We start from the raw sequence: 14,026 nt of genomic DNA, 5'->3' as shown, positions 1-14,026 counted from the left end.
CTAAGCCCAGCCACATGACTTCCTCATCACTGCCTGTCTATACAGACCTCCAGGTCTCTATGGTTGGTACTGGGATTAAAGGTTTGTGTCCGCTTGGCTGTGTCCTTGACCACACAGAGACTCTGGCTGACATGTGATCAGATTAAGGGCATGGGCTACCACCACCTGACTTCTGTTTATGGCTATTTGACCTCTGATCTCCAGGCAACTTTATTTATTAACATACAAATAAAATATCACATTTAAGCACAAATAAAATACCACCACAACCCTAGTTCCATGCTGCCGATAGCGCCTCTGCAGCTTCTTCCCAGTCACTCTTCCTTTGAACCTGCATGGCCTCTACCTCTCTGTCTGAAAGATGTCCCTTCTCCCAGCTAGTCCATCTCTTAACACCAGGACTCCGGGTGTTCTATCCTAATCTCCCTTGTAATGCAATATGACTTTGGAGGCTGGCTGCAGCCTTTCCCAGGAAAAAGTGGGCCAGTGACTTTGGCAGCAGAGCCCACAATCCCCACGACATCCTAAGTGCTGGTCTAAATTATAGGGCTTGTTCTGTGAACATCTGAGCAGACTGTAATTCCCCCTTCCTCATCTCCAACCATGGACCAGATGTTTCTGATCATAAACTCACAGATCTCCAGATATTCCCAGTAGAGACATCTACCTGGTGTGTCCCATCTTTTGGCATTGTGCAGAACATTGTCATCTACAAGTTTCATGTGAGAACCACACGATGAAGTTATAAAAAGACAAACCTCACCATGTTTTAAGTAGGTTATTTTTTTTGGGGGGGGGGTGCTGCAGGTTGGGCACACCTGAATCTCTAGACTGAATTAAAACTTCCTGTGGCATGTGTAAATGGGTGGGACGGGAGAAGTCACTCTACTCGGTTTCTGTTTCACAGCTCTGGCTTGTGAAGTCCTTCAACTCTGGCCACCACACCTTATCACACACACACACACCCCGCCCCCCCGCGACAGAGCATCAACAGTTCAATTAAAAAGCAACTAGAATTCAGTTCTTACATGACCTGCTCCTGCCTCCTCCCCGACTCAATGCCTGGTATTGGCATGCTCCGTCAATGGCCAGTTGTCTCTGTGGGGTGTGTGAGACCCGGGCCCAGCAATTATGCTTTCCACAGGTCCTGTTTCCCACAGGGCAGGCCTAGGGTTTCTGGAGGCTTCATGACAAGCTGGACTTTGTTCCCTTAACAATCTTCTCTCGATGTTGTCTCATTTAGGCAGATTGCTGGGGACAGCCACCCTGACAGTCTTTCTCCCCGCTGCTCTAACCCTGCCTAGCCAGCTCTCTTGTTGAGTGGGCTGATTATTCCAGAGGAAGTCAATAGACCACTGTGGCAGCCACAGCTGTCTTGTGGCCCATATTAAGAACTTGTCTTCAGCACGCATAACCCATCTTTCATGTCATCATTTCATCCCAATAACAAATTTATTGACCTTTGGTCATAACCTAAGACCTACTGACATTTAGTATAAACTAAGATTTAAAAACAAAAACAGGCCGGGCGGTGGTGGTGCACGCCTTTAATCCCAGCACTTGGGAGGCAGAGGCAGGCGGATCTCTGTGAGTTCGAGGCCAGCCTGGTCTACAGCGCGAGATCCAGGAAAGGCGCAAAGCTACACAGAGAAACCCTGTCTCGAAAAACCAAAAAAAAAAAAAAAAAAAAAAAAAAAATAACTAAAATAAAATAAAAACAAAAACAAAAACAAAAAACCCCTCCAGGTCTGGGCACAGAGAAACAACAGTGGCTATAAACTCCAGACACAGAGACCCTACATGTTAAGTCTCTTGTGGGAATTTTTGGAGGCTAAAGTTTCTTGAGAAAATTTTACTAAAAAGTGATAAAATGTTCTGGACCTTGAAAAAAATGGTCAGTAAAAACTTTGATACAGAAGAGGAAAGGAGACTTCCAGGTTTGGGTGCAATTCAGTCCTTGGTGGACATGCTATGTCTGTGTTGACTGCTGCCTCCATGTGAGGAATACTTCCCCTCCAAAGCAGAAACGAATACAAACATCTTATCAGTAAAACTATTTGGGAAGAGATACAAAGAGGTCCGAGGCACAGTGTCCTTGTCCTCCACACAAGTTCTGGGCCTTTGGTTACTTGTTTCTGTGGTTCCCAGGGAGGTTTTACAGCAAAGTGTCCAAACATTTGGCTGCTCGTTTCAGACCTGGGCTCCACCCAGTCGTCTTAAGCCTTGGGATGCCGAGATGAAGCCTTGTCCTGTCTGTGCACACCAGCCAAGTGGAGCTGTGAGGTTGATCAGATACTGTGTCAAGTGGTTAGGAAGTACTCACTAAACACTGGAAGCATCATCTTCGTGTGTGTGTGTGTGTGTGTGTGTGTGTGTGTGTGTGTGTGTGTGTGCGTGCGTGTGGAGGCTAGAAGTTGTCATGGGTATCTTCAGTTATTCTCATGTCATTTTTTACATTTAAAATATTTTTATTACATTAATTGTAATTAATTAATTTGGAGGTGGGGAGGCATGTAGAGGTCAGAGGTCAGAGAGCCCTAGTTGGTGCTCTCCTGTCACGGGGGCCCCAGGAATCAAACTCAGACCTTCAGCCTTGGTGGCAAGTGCCTTTCCCACGAGGTTATTTTACCAGCCTTCACTTTTTTGAGACAAGGTCACTCATTGGTCCTGCAATTTGCCAATTAGGATAGTCTGGCTAACCACCAACTCCCAGGTAGCCGACTGGCCCAGTCTTCCCAGCACTGGGATTACAGGTGCTTTTGAACTTAGGGCCTCATGTTTGAATGGCAAGCAATTAACCTAACTGACCCATCTCCCCAGCCACAGATTATCATTCCTACTTACAAAAGTTCTGAAAAAGGCAATAACATATATACGCCCTAAAGCAAACCCTCCATTCATGTATATAAAGGAGATACAGGAACTTGTTCTCCCTAGAGGAGCTGATGTAAAGTATGAAAGAGCTAAACCGGAGGGAAAGGAGGGAACTGATACATGAGCGCTCTATAGACATGAGTGGAAACTACTGGGCTCAGGACAGCCTCGTTAGCAGCCACCCTCTGTCTAGAGACCAAACCTCCTTCCTCTAAGAGTTAGTGTGATACTAGTGACTGCCTCCCTGGTTCTTCCAGAGGTACCTCGCTGATGTGACTCCTGAAAGTTACTGATTGTACTAGTTAGTATCTTTGTTGCTGTGATAAAACACTGACCACTTAGTGTGGTTAGCTTAGGGGAGGAAAGGGTGTATTTGGCAGGAACTAAGCAGAAGAACTTGAAGCAGAAACTGCCGAGGAAGACCACTTACTGGCTGGCTCCCTCTTGCTTGCTCGGCTGCCTTTCTTACGCAGCCCAGGCCCCCTTGGCCAGGGAAAGCACTCCCACAGTGGGCTGGGCCCTCCCGTGTCAATTAGAAATCAAGAAAATGTCCCCCAGACATGCTCGCAGGCCAGTCTGGTAGAGGCTGTTCCTGAGTTGAAGTGTCCTCTTCCCAGTGTGTCAAGTTGACAACAGATTCTAACTATGACACTGACACACTTCTCCAAATGTGTCTCTGAACATCTGTGGTATCCCTGTGACATTTGTATCTTATTTCACAGTTACACAAAGTGACATGGGAGGTGAAATGCAACTGCCAGAGCCACCAGAAGTCATGAGTATACAGGTTTTGATTGTGAAAAACACACTTTCAATAGCGTAAGTACTCAGATGCCCTCCACTGACCGTTCCAGGGACAAATCAAGGAAACCCACCAAGAGCATGGGCAAAGTGGCCATTGAACTTTTGTATCTGTACACCTGAGTGCTATTTAAGGAGTTGAGTGCCTGTTACATGCCAGACACAGTGCACCAACATTCAAACACAGCAGTGGCTGATAGGAAACCTCTACGCTTCCTGCGAGTTTTTTCTTTTCCTTTCTTTTTTTTTTTTTTTTTTTGATGGTGTCATGTAGCTCAGGCTAGCCTCACACCCACAGTACAGTTTAAGTTGACCTTAAATTTGGGGTCCTTTTGCCTTTACCTCCCAAGTGCACTGCCATGCCTGGCTCCTTACTGTGAGTGTGAGAGTCCTTCAGGTGCCTCCACTGTCCTGGTTCTGTATTAGTCACTCCCATAGCAAGAGGTGGCAGTGGGATGAATGTGCACAACCACCAGCTAACCAGAAATGATAGAAACTTGGTAATTCCTCCAGAAGAGTCCATGGTGCTGGACTCATTCACCTGAGCAATGATATCATTATGGTTTTGTAAATGGAGACACATTTGTCCCAACGTACATCTTCATGTATGAATTCAAACACACCTCAGAAGCGGTATTTCTGGAAACTCCGAGGATTTAAAATCCATTTGTACATATTAAATATTTAAAATCTAGGAGCTTTGAAAACTTAACTCACATTGCAACTAACAGTAAATTACAAAATCAGCAGCAGAGAAGAGGCCTGTTTCATGTCGGGGGAGGAAGATGGCCACATTATAGTTGGTCAGAGTAAGTGATTGCCAGCTGTACAGTATACCAATTATTTACTTTACTCCTACTACAGGAAGCCTGGCCCAAGTTCAGCGCAGGCATTTGGGAGACTAATTTCAAAAGGTAGTTGATAGGCTAGCTCTAGAATATAGTTTATTTGGTGCAGTTCTGGCCTAGCATGCATGAGGCCTTGGGTTTGATGTTTAGCATTTCAGAAACCCGAGAATGGTAGCACATGCCTGTATCCTAGCATGCACAAGATGGAGGTGGGAGAGTCAGAATTTCACTGTCATCCCCGATTATATATAAAAAAGCTTGTTGAGACCAGCCTGGCCTACATGAAACCCTGTTGACGAAAAATAAAAATAAAAAAGAATGCTAATACCTGGTAGATGACAGCCTTGGTTTTCCCTTCATAATAACAACATACAACACTACTGATGGTAATAGAGAAGATGGGAGTCGGCAGAGCAGGTGGTGGAGAACAGGATGGAGTGAGAAGTCACCCCTCCAGCGTTGGGGGGCCCTGGGGCCAAACGGCAGCAAAGGCAAAACTCAGCCAAACTGATGAAATGGCCATTAGAGATGGCTCTTCTCCTGCCAACACCTGTTACAGCTCCAGAAGAGGGTCTGATTTGTAGAACCCACGGAGGGGGTGGAGAGAGAGAGAGAGAGAGAGAGAGAGAGAGAGAGAGAGAGAGAGAGAGAGAGAGAGAGAGAGAGATTCAAAGGGTCTGACAGCTTTTTTGTTTGAAAGTCTGTTTGCAGACAGTCAGAGGGTTAAATTGCTTCTCCAATACAGAAGAATGCCAGGACTCAGTGAGATGGGGTGGCAGGGACTTGAAGTCCCACTGGAAACAAAGTAACAAAAAGTCTAAACTGTGGGGCATCTTTCCTCTTGTCTAAGAGTGTGCATGTTAGCTGCAGCAGCTGGCACTGAGGGGAGACACGCTGAACAGCACGTTCTCTCCCGACGCTGGATTAATACTTCCCAAATACAAGGCGTTGACACACAGCATCATGCACATGGATTTTGTCAGGCGCACATTCTCATCCCCGTCTTTCTCTGTGTGCTTACCTATGTGCCTCTGTGTCTCAGTGTTCTTCAAGTTCTTCCTACAGTGGATGCTGTTGTGAGCACGGGATACAAGGACCTATGAAGTCCTTGTGCTCACTGAGAGGAGCCATTGGCTGCAGAGACGCCCGTGGAGAAGCATACATGCAAGTTGAGCTCAGAGGGAATGCTGGGAATTATTTTGAAAATACTTTCCTTGTTAGCCTAGGAGAATATCGTGTTGATTTTTCATGAGATTATCAGCCTATATTGTGTGTGAATACATGAATGTGCATGTTTATGCAGGAAGATGCGTGTATGTGTGTGGATGTCAGAAAACTGACTCCCTTGGTGTTGTTTTTTCTCATGTACCACCAGATTTTTCTGAGACAGGGTCTCTCGTAAACCTAGAACTCATCAACCAGGCTGGGCTGGCAAGGATCCACTTGCTGCTGCCTCCCCAGCACGGGGATCATAAGCATATGCCACCATGCCCGCCTTTTGTTTGTTTGTTTGTTTGTTTGTTTGTTTTAAGTGGGTTCTGGAAAACAAACTCAGGTTCTTGTGCTTGCAAATCAAGCCTGTTGCTACCTGGCCATCTCCTCAGTGCAATCCCCCACAGCACTTGCCTCCTCCACCCGCACACAACTTCCTAACAGTAACACCTCGTGGAGTTAGAGTAGCACAGGAGGCCCACCAAGGGGAAGCTGTCACCTAATCACACACACACACACACACACACACACACACACACACACACACACACACACAAATGAGATCTGCCTGTCTCTTCCCTTAAGAGTTAAACTAGGTGGGCAGGTCAATTGCCCAGTCAAGGGCGTAGTTCCCCTTAAGCTGGACCAAAGAGATAGGAGGAAAATTGTGTCTTTTAATGAGCTATTGTGCTATTCCTTTCCAGAATTCTCATCTTCCTAGCACAGTCCCTATAAGCCACCATGATGTTGGTCTGCCTCCCTTGATAACAGTCTTAGTTTGAGTTTCTATTGCTCTGAAGAGACACCATGACCGCAGCAACTCTTAAGAAAACATTGAATTGGGGTGGCTCACTTACAGTTCAGAGGTTCAGTCCGTTATCATCATGGTGGGACGTGGAGACATGCAGGCAGACATAGTGCTGGAGCAGAAATTGAGAGTTAATATATCTTGATTTGCAGGCAACAGGAAAGTGGTCTGTCTCACTGGGAGAAGCTTGAGCATAGGAGACCTCAAAGCCCACCCCCACAGCGAAACACTTCCTCCAACAAGACCACACCTCCTAATAGTGCCACGCCCTTTGGGGGGCCATTTTCTTTCAATCCACCACAATAACTGTTTCTTCTTCTCCTTCTCCTTCTCCTCCTGCTCCTGCTCCTTCTCCTGCTCCTGCTCCTTCTCTTTCTCCATCTCCTCCTCCTCCATCTCCTCCTTCTCCTCCTCCTCCTCCTCCTCCTCCTCCTCCTCCTCCTCCTCCTTTTCTGTCTCTTTCTCTTTGTTGCTTACCAGAGCCTAAATACGCCTTCTCCGATACTTTGGGCTTTAACACTCTTCCGCTAAAGCTCTCATCCACACTATGTATCTCCTTGTCTACCGTATGTATGGCCGGCTGCCGTGAAGGCTTACCTCCAAAGGCGTAACTTTTTCCCTTTCTCTGTTCTCCTCTGAGCAGCTGCCTGTCTTGAGGTTTTTCTTTCTGAACTTCCATTTGAGTCTAGAGGCTAAAACCCCAAGAGGCCACAATTTCCCTGGTTTCTTGTGCTTACTCTGCTAGGCCAGTCTCAAATTTCCAGCCGCAGCTCTAATGTCATACAGGTGTTATAATGATGGATCTATGCTAATGCATTCTTATGAACCAGCCTCCATGGCTTACATTAGAGATGTCTCCTCGTGTGTGTGTGTGTGTGTGTGTGTGTGTGTGTGTGTGTGTGTAGTGTGCACACCCATTTTGAGTTTTTGACAAATACACACTGTCCTGTATCCAACATTACAATATCCTACAGAACAGCTTTGATGCCCTAAGATATCTCTGGCTTCCCACAGCCGCACCTCTTCTCTGAGCTCCTGGACCTGTTCCTGCCTCCATAGTTTTGCCTTTTCCCAAAATACTATACAGTTGGAATACACAGCATGCGGCCTTTCAGCCAGGCTTCCCTCACTAAGTAATGTGCATCCCATGATCCTCTCTGTCTCTCCATGCTTTGATAGCCATGTTCAATATTTTTTCTTACACATCAGATAAGTCTATCATCCAGAACACTGGAGATGTCCCCGATGGACATTTGAAGCATTCTTTCCATCTTGTTTTCATAGATGGTAGAGTGATGTCAGTGTGCACAGTGCTTACACACGTCAGAGGTCTCTCCTTCAGTAGTTAATCAAGAATCCTGTATCACTAACCATCAGATTGAAAAGTCACTCATGGTGGTGAGTCCCCATAGACCATTTACCAAGTGAAGTCCCCATCTAAGGGTAGGAAGGTTGTGGCAGACTTTATGCTGTGGATCGTGCCATGACACCTATGACAGCCTTCTTGCTAAATATTCTCTCCATAGACTCAGGAAAAGAACATAATTGTGTCCCAAGGCATGCGACATTTCCAGGCGCTTTCTAGAAATGATTAAACTAGCATCTGAAAAGTCTGCAAACTCTATGCTCCCAGAAGACCGGAAAAGACCCATTTTCAAGCACTTCATTAAAACCTATTGACCTCCGTTTGTGGGGTATTGAGAAACTAGGGGAAGGAAGATGGCACCTGGGATAGTGTGACCAGGGGCATGAGAATGGGTAGACATGGTCACGGTCAGATCTTTGAATACTTCCCTGGCTGAAATTTAAAAAGCATGGGAAGGGGTCCAAAGTAGATTCCCAAAGGTTTACAAAATAGAACCCAAAACACTGTTGAGGGGTGGGAACCAGACCGTCGTCCTACCCTTGATGGCATGAGTGGTGTGTGAGAATGAGTCAGGAGGGAGCTCTCGTGCTGAGTGGGCAGAGTCTGGTTACTGGCCACCGAGGACCAAGCAAGCTGTTCTGGGTTTGTGTTCACTTATATGAGAAGACAGAAAGGTTGCCAATGAAAACTGCTTCTTTTTACAGCATCAATAAGACTGACTCCACCTGGGGGCCAGATTAGTAGGTAGAGGGATTGCCTGCACAGGCCCTGTGTCCTGTCTCCACCACCCATACACCAGGCATGGTAGTATTTCTCTAATCACAACACACAGGACGCCGGAGGCTCATAGAGCCTAGGCTACATGAAACCCTGCCTCACAACAAATAGACATGAAGCAAACAAAATGAAATCAGCTATTAAAAAAGAATAAAAAGAATGCAACTGCATGATATTAAGACTCTGACTGGAAAACTGGGTGTAGTGGCATGCACCTTTAATCCCAGCACTCAGGAGGCAGAGGCAGGTGGATCTCTGTGAGTTTGAGGCCAGCCTGGTGTACAAAGTGAGCTCCAGGACAGCCAAAGCTACATAGTAGGACCCTGCCTCAAAACAAAACAAGATCCTAGCCAAGTCCTGGGGTGATTGGCGGGAGCAGTTGCCATGAGTTTCTCCTAACAAACCTTAGAACTGTCCACCAGATTTGTAAACAGACTAGAGAAGCCAGGTCAGGATAGAAGGACAAAGGAGGCAGGTTTGGAACCCCATGTTCAGATGTCCAGCTGCAGTTACCGTCAGTGGTGCCTTGAACCCAGAAAGCACATTCCCACAGCCGTGCTGAGTGGGGATTCCACCATCCATCCCCAACTGTGAGAATTTCTAAGCTATTTTTAAAACTCAACTTTGGTTTCTGTTAGGTGGTTTTACTAAGAGAAAAAATAATTCATACTGTGAGCACTTTGTCTCTACAACATTTTTCTGGATTTACAGATATCTCTATGTTTGCTCACTATAATTTACTGGTCCTTTGACAAGGGTGGTTTTGTATTCTCTCACTAACATGGCTCCATGTGACTCCTTCTCTGCCGTTGTCTGTCTTCTGTTATATAAGATCTTGCTGCTGTCTCTACCATGATCACACTTCGAGAGTCAAAAAAAAAAAAAAGATGTATTTCAGGTGTCGGAGATGAAGGAGGTTGCGTGAGTTTAACCTTCCTTGGTACCCTTGTGAGCTTTCTGTGTTTAATACTTGTTTTATCTGAAGCCTGTGGAGGTTCTAAACTATTAGAAGACACACTTTCTGAGAACTACCTTTCTAGTGGCCTGAAGATATACCATTGATGTTGGGCAACAAAGTTATTCTCTGTAATCCTCTTGATGTCATAAATGAAAAAGGAGACGGAGCTAGCTCCATCTGAACTTTGGGCAAACCATTTGCTCAAAAGGATCATCAAAGGACCTGGCCCTGCCAAAATAATATTAAAAAAAAAATCCAGCAGAAAGGGAAAACATTGAGGAGCACGCACAGAAATGAAATTGGTGCAAATTACCTTCAGTGTGATCGGAGAGAGACAAAACAAACCCCCACCGCAGCCCACAGGAAAGCCACACAAGATAGATTGAAGTTGTAGCCCTCCCAGAAGCTATCTTTTAACAGCTTTCTTTCTTCAATGCTTTAACCTAAAAAAAGAAGAAAAGAGAGAGAAAGGGAAAAAGGAAAAAGAAGAAAAAAGAAAAGAAGAAAACCTACCCATTGTTAGCCCCCTATTCATCCTTCATTCAAAGTCATTCACTATGCATTAATTACCACCGTCTTCCAGTGCAGGGGCGCCCGAACGAAAGCATCTTGTTTTCAAAGAGGCTCACTCCCGCCTCTGCTATTTATATGCAGAGCCTGATGAAAATTTCATCCTAATACTTTGAGATCTCTCCCTAATTTTTGCATACTGTAATTGTTCATAAGGGGGAAAAGACAAAAGAATGATCCAGGCTTGCAGGAGAGTTGTTTGCTTGGCTTTCATTTTTCCTTCCAGCTGTGACACAGGCAGAGGCTGGAGCAGGTGTCCTGCCTGCCCTCGGGTAATTTTTAACTTTCCTTCCCTGCCTTTCATGTCTGCACACTTAGAGGAACATTTTACCCTGGCTGCCTGGTGCCGTCTCTCTCCTTTCTAATTTCAGTCTACTCTCTGGATTTTCCCTTAAGTCTCACTAGAAGGAAAGAGGTGAGCTGGGAGGTCAAAAGTCTCACCTAGACATTTTAATTGATAGTGATTGGCTGTCTGATGCCACTTTCCTTTCGTCCTGATTGGTTTCGTCAGCCAGAAATATGTGGGAAGTGCAATGTTGATTAATAGAAAACGAACGAGGAGCTGGTCCCTCCGCTTCCCAGCTTTGGTCCTCTAATGCCATTTGAACATCGACCAGGAACGGTGGGGTTGAGTCTACAATTAAACTTTACCAAGTAGAACTTGAATAGGAAACATATTTTCATAAATCAGTTCCAGTGCCATTGCAAATTTGTGATTTCCAATTTGTTTTTCAATATACAACAAATATGCATGCCGTTTTAAGGAAGCAAAAAAGAAGGAATAAATGAAATGTATAGTTACAGGAACACAACTGGTTCGGGCAAATTGAAAAGCAGCCATATGTCCCAAGAGGACACAGAGCGTTGCTTACAGACAGAAATTGCTCCAGCCTTTTCTTTTCCACTCCTTTCTTTTTTTGTTGTTGAGGAAACTGAAGCCTAAGTTGATAGTGACTTACCCAGTGTCACCCAAGTCCAGTGGAAAATTCTGTTCCAAATAGACCGGCCGTAGCATATCTTCCTGGCACACCTGACGCTATACAACTTTTGAAGTCTTGGGTGGGCCATTGAGCTGGATCTCACAGTGGGACTTGCCCATCCCTGGCACCACCCCAAGGCCCCAGTGTCCTTCGGACTTGGTCAAGCTTCTGTATCACTGCCCGCAATGTCTGAAATAGAGCGGAGTGGAGGCTTTGGAAGGATAGCTGTTGTTACTGTCGATATGGGTGCGGAGCCAGCGTGGATTCATAATGACTGCTGTTTGCTTCTTTACATGGGCTGGTTCTGTACTGAAAATCACTTGTAGCACATTTGTGGTGTGTGTGTGTGTGTGTGTGTGTGTGTGTGTGTGTGTGTGTGTGTGTGTGTTTATGCATCATTTGTGCAAGTCAATAGATGGTACCAATTTCAATACCATAACCAGCATCACTTCCACGTGAAGTGAATTTGAAAATATGAATTGTAATAACAGGAGCTCAGAACTGCAAAGGAGCTCACAGATAATCTAAATTCATTAACCCTCTCATTGATAGGACTCTCCCTACACTTTAGATTTCTTACATTAAACAGTACAAAGTGTCACAGAATAGCCCAAACACAATTTGAAGGAAGTGAATCCTATGAATAATAACCACTGCTTTTGAATTATTTATTCAGAACAAACTTGATGTAATTATTTCTAATGGGAGCATGCAACCTTGTAGGTTAAATATTCACAGTGACTCCAGCTTTGCATGTGACTCTAGAGAGGCTGTGAGGAAAGTATTGCCAAGGGTGCAACTCCAGGAAGCTGCAGCAGGATTTAGGCTCAGGCTCGCTCGAAGTGTCTGAAGACTTGGTCCCCCGTTGGTGGGACTGTTTGGGAAGGATTAGGAGGTATGTCACTGGGGGTGGGCTTTGAGATTTCTAAAGCCCATTGTTGTAGGAGTCTTTCTGGAATAAGCGCTCCAACACCAATGAGAGTGGAAGAGAGGAAATGTCACAGATGGACTAAAGCCAGGACAGCTCCTGAAAGTTCCATGTCGGGTCCAGTTCACATTCTCATTTTATACTCTAAAACCACAAGGTGGGGCAGGCAGGCAAGCCAGATTTTACAGAAATGTTATGTGGCAGTCAGCAGGTTGTTCAGGTCAATCAGTGGCGGCAACCCATTGTTTCAGCTGTTTCTCCAGACGGTTCTGTTCCAGGTAGCAAGTGAAGTCATGCTTGGCAAATAGGCAGTACAAGAAATGCTTTAAGGAAATCGCCAAATGAATAAATAAATCAAAACCTAATAATTCGTCTTTTCTATCTTATTCTACCTCACCATGACATTCCCAGTTACCTCTCTCTGCCTCCGACTTGTAGATCAGGATGTGAGCTCTCAGCTACTGCTCCAGTGCCTGCCTGCCTGCCTGCCTGATGCTGTGGTCCACACATGATGCTGTGGTCCCCACATGATGGTCACGGACTCTAACCCTCTGAAACTATAAGCCCCAAATTAAATACTTTCATTATAAGTTGTCTTTGTCATGGTGTTTAACACAACAATAGAAAGGCAGCTAAGATAGGCCCATTGGTGGGAATGCTATCCTTGAGGTCCCAGACTGGTTCCCAGCACTAACATTCCATTGGACCGGCACCAGGAGATACCAAAGTCCATGGCCAGTGTCTGTGCCGCTGTGGCCAGCCCCCAACAGCCCTGAGCTTTTATTTCCCCTCTTAGGAGTGTCATGGTCTGTTCCTTCTTGTCCTGCTTATGTGGTGGGAGCAGCCTGGGGAAGGACAACATGATCCTGCCAAAGCACTCTGTAAACTACAGGGCCTGGCCTCCAATTTCATGAGGAGTAATGTGTTCTGTATGAAATTTCAGTGGCTTCTAAGGACTCTTCATTAAGTTTGAAAAATGGACTATATCTTGGAATATAAGCAAACAAAGAAATAAGAACTGTTTTGTTTTCAAGTAGAAACAGAATAGCACTATCAGCTTTAGCTTCTTAAAAAAGAGACATACAAAGGCACCTTTTGTCGTGTGTGTGTGTGTGTGTGTGTGTGTGTGTGTGTGTGTGTGTGTGTGTGTGTGTTTAAGGCAATCTTTATTTAAAATCAAGAGAAAAAAATCACTGTGACTCGTTTGAGATTTAGTTCCATTTTCCAGGCACTCATGACACCATTCTTATTTTCCAGTTACAAGAAGTAATCAATAATGCATCCTACGACATGAGAAACTCTAGATTGGAGCAAGGACTTGGAGAGACAGTCTGGGATCCCTTCCCCCACACCCGCCACCAGCTGACCTGGAGAAAATGGACAGAAAATAGGAGTGCCCAAGTTCATCAAGCCCAAGCTTGAAGCAACCAGTGGCAGCCCCTGACTCCAGACTCTGTGCTTCACCACATTCCTACCCTGGAGGGCAGAGTTGAGTGTGCTTTATTAGGCTATTAGCTCCTGGTGAAAATGCTTACCTTCAGCTTCACACAGCCTTTAAGATATTAAGGCTGCCTTGGAAGCCCCCAGCCCACCCAGGCCAGAGGAAGGCACGCCTAACTAGAGGGTATTTGAATGTGGGTATGTATGCATATGTGTGCGCATGTGTGGTGTGCACCACACATGTATATATGGACAGTGATATGTATATATGAGTGCATTGTGTGCACATGCATGTGTATCCCCCACACCTGCACAAGGGACATGCATGTGGTATGGGAAGAAGAGGAGAGGTGTCACAGGAAGGGAGCTGATCTGTGGGTGAGAGCTTCAATACTGCACCTTATTGGTGAAATTATTAAGACCACTCCACGTAGTTAAAAGGAGATTAATTTAATGGTATAACT

This window comes from Peromyscus californicus, unplaced genomic scaffold (assembly GCF_007827085.1).
Source record: "Peromyscus californicus insignis strain IS unplaced genomic scaffold, ASM782708v3 Scaffold_9__1_contigs__length_137607984, whole genome shotgun sequence".
NCBI lineage: Eukaryota > Metazoa > Chordata > Mammalia > Rodentia > Cricetidae > Peromyscus > Peromyscus californicus.
The sequence above is the reverse complement of the archived record's forward strand: the minus strand, read 5'-3'. Positions refer to the sequence as shown.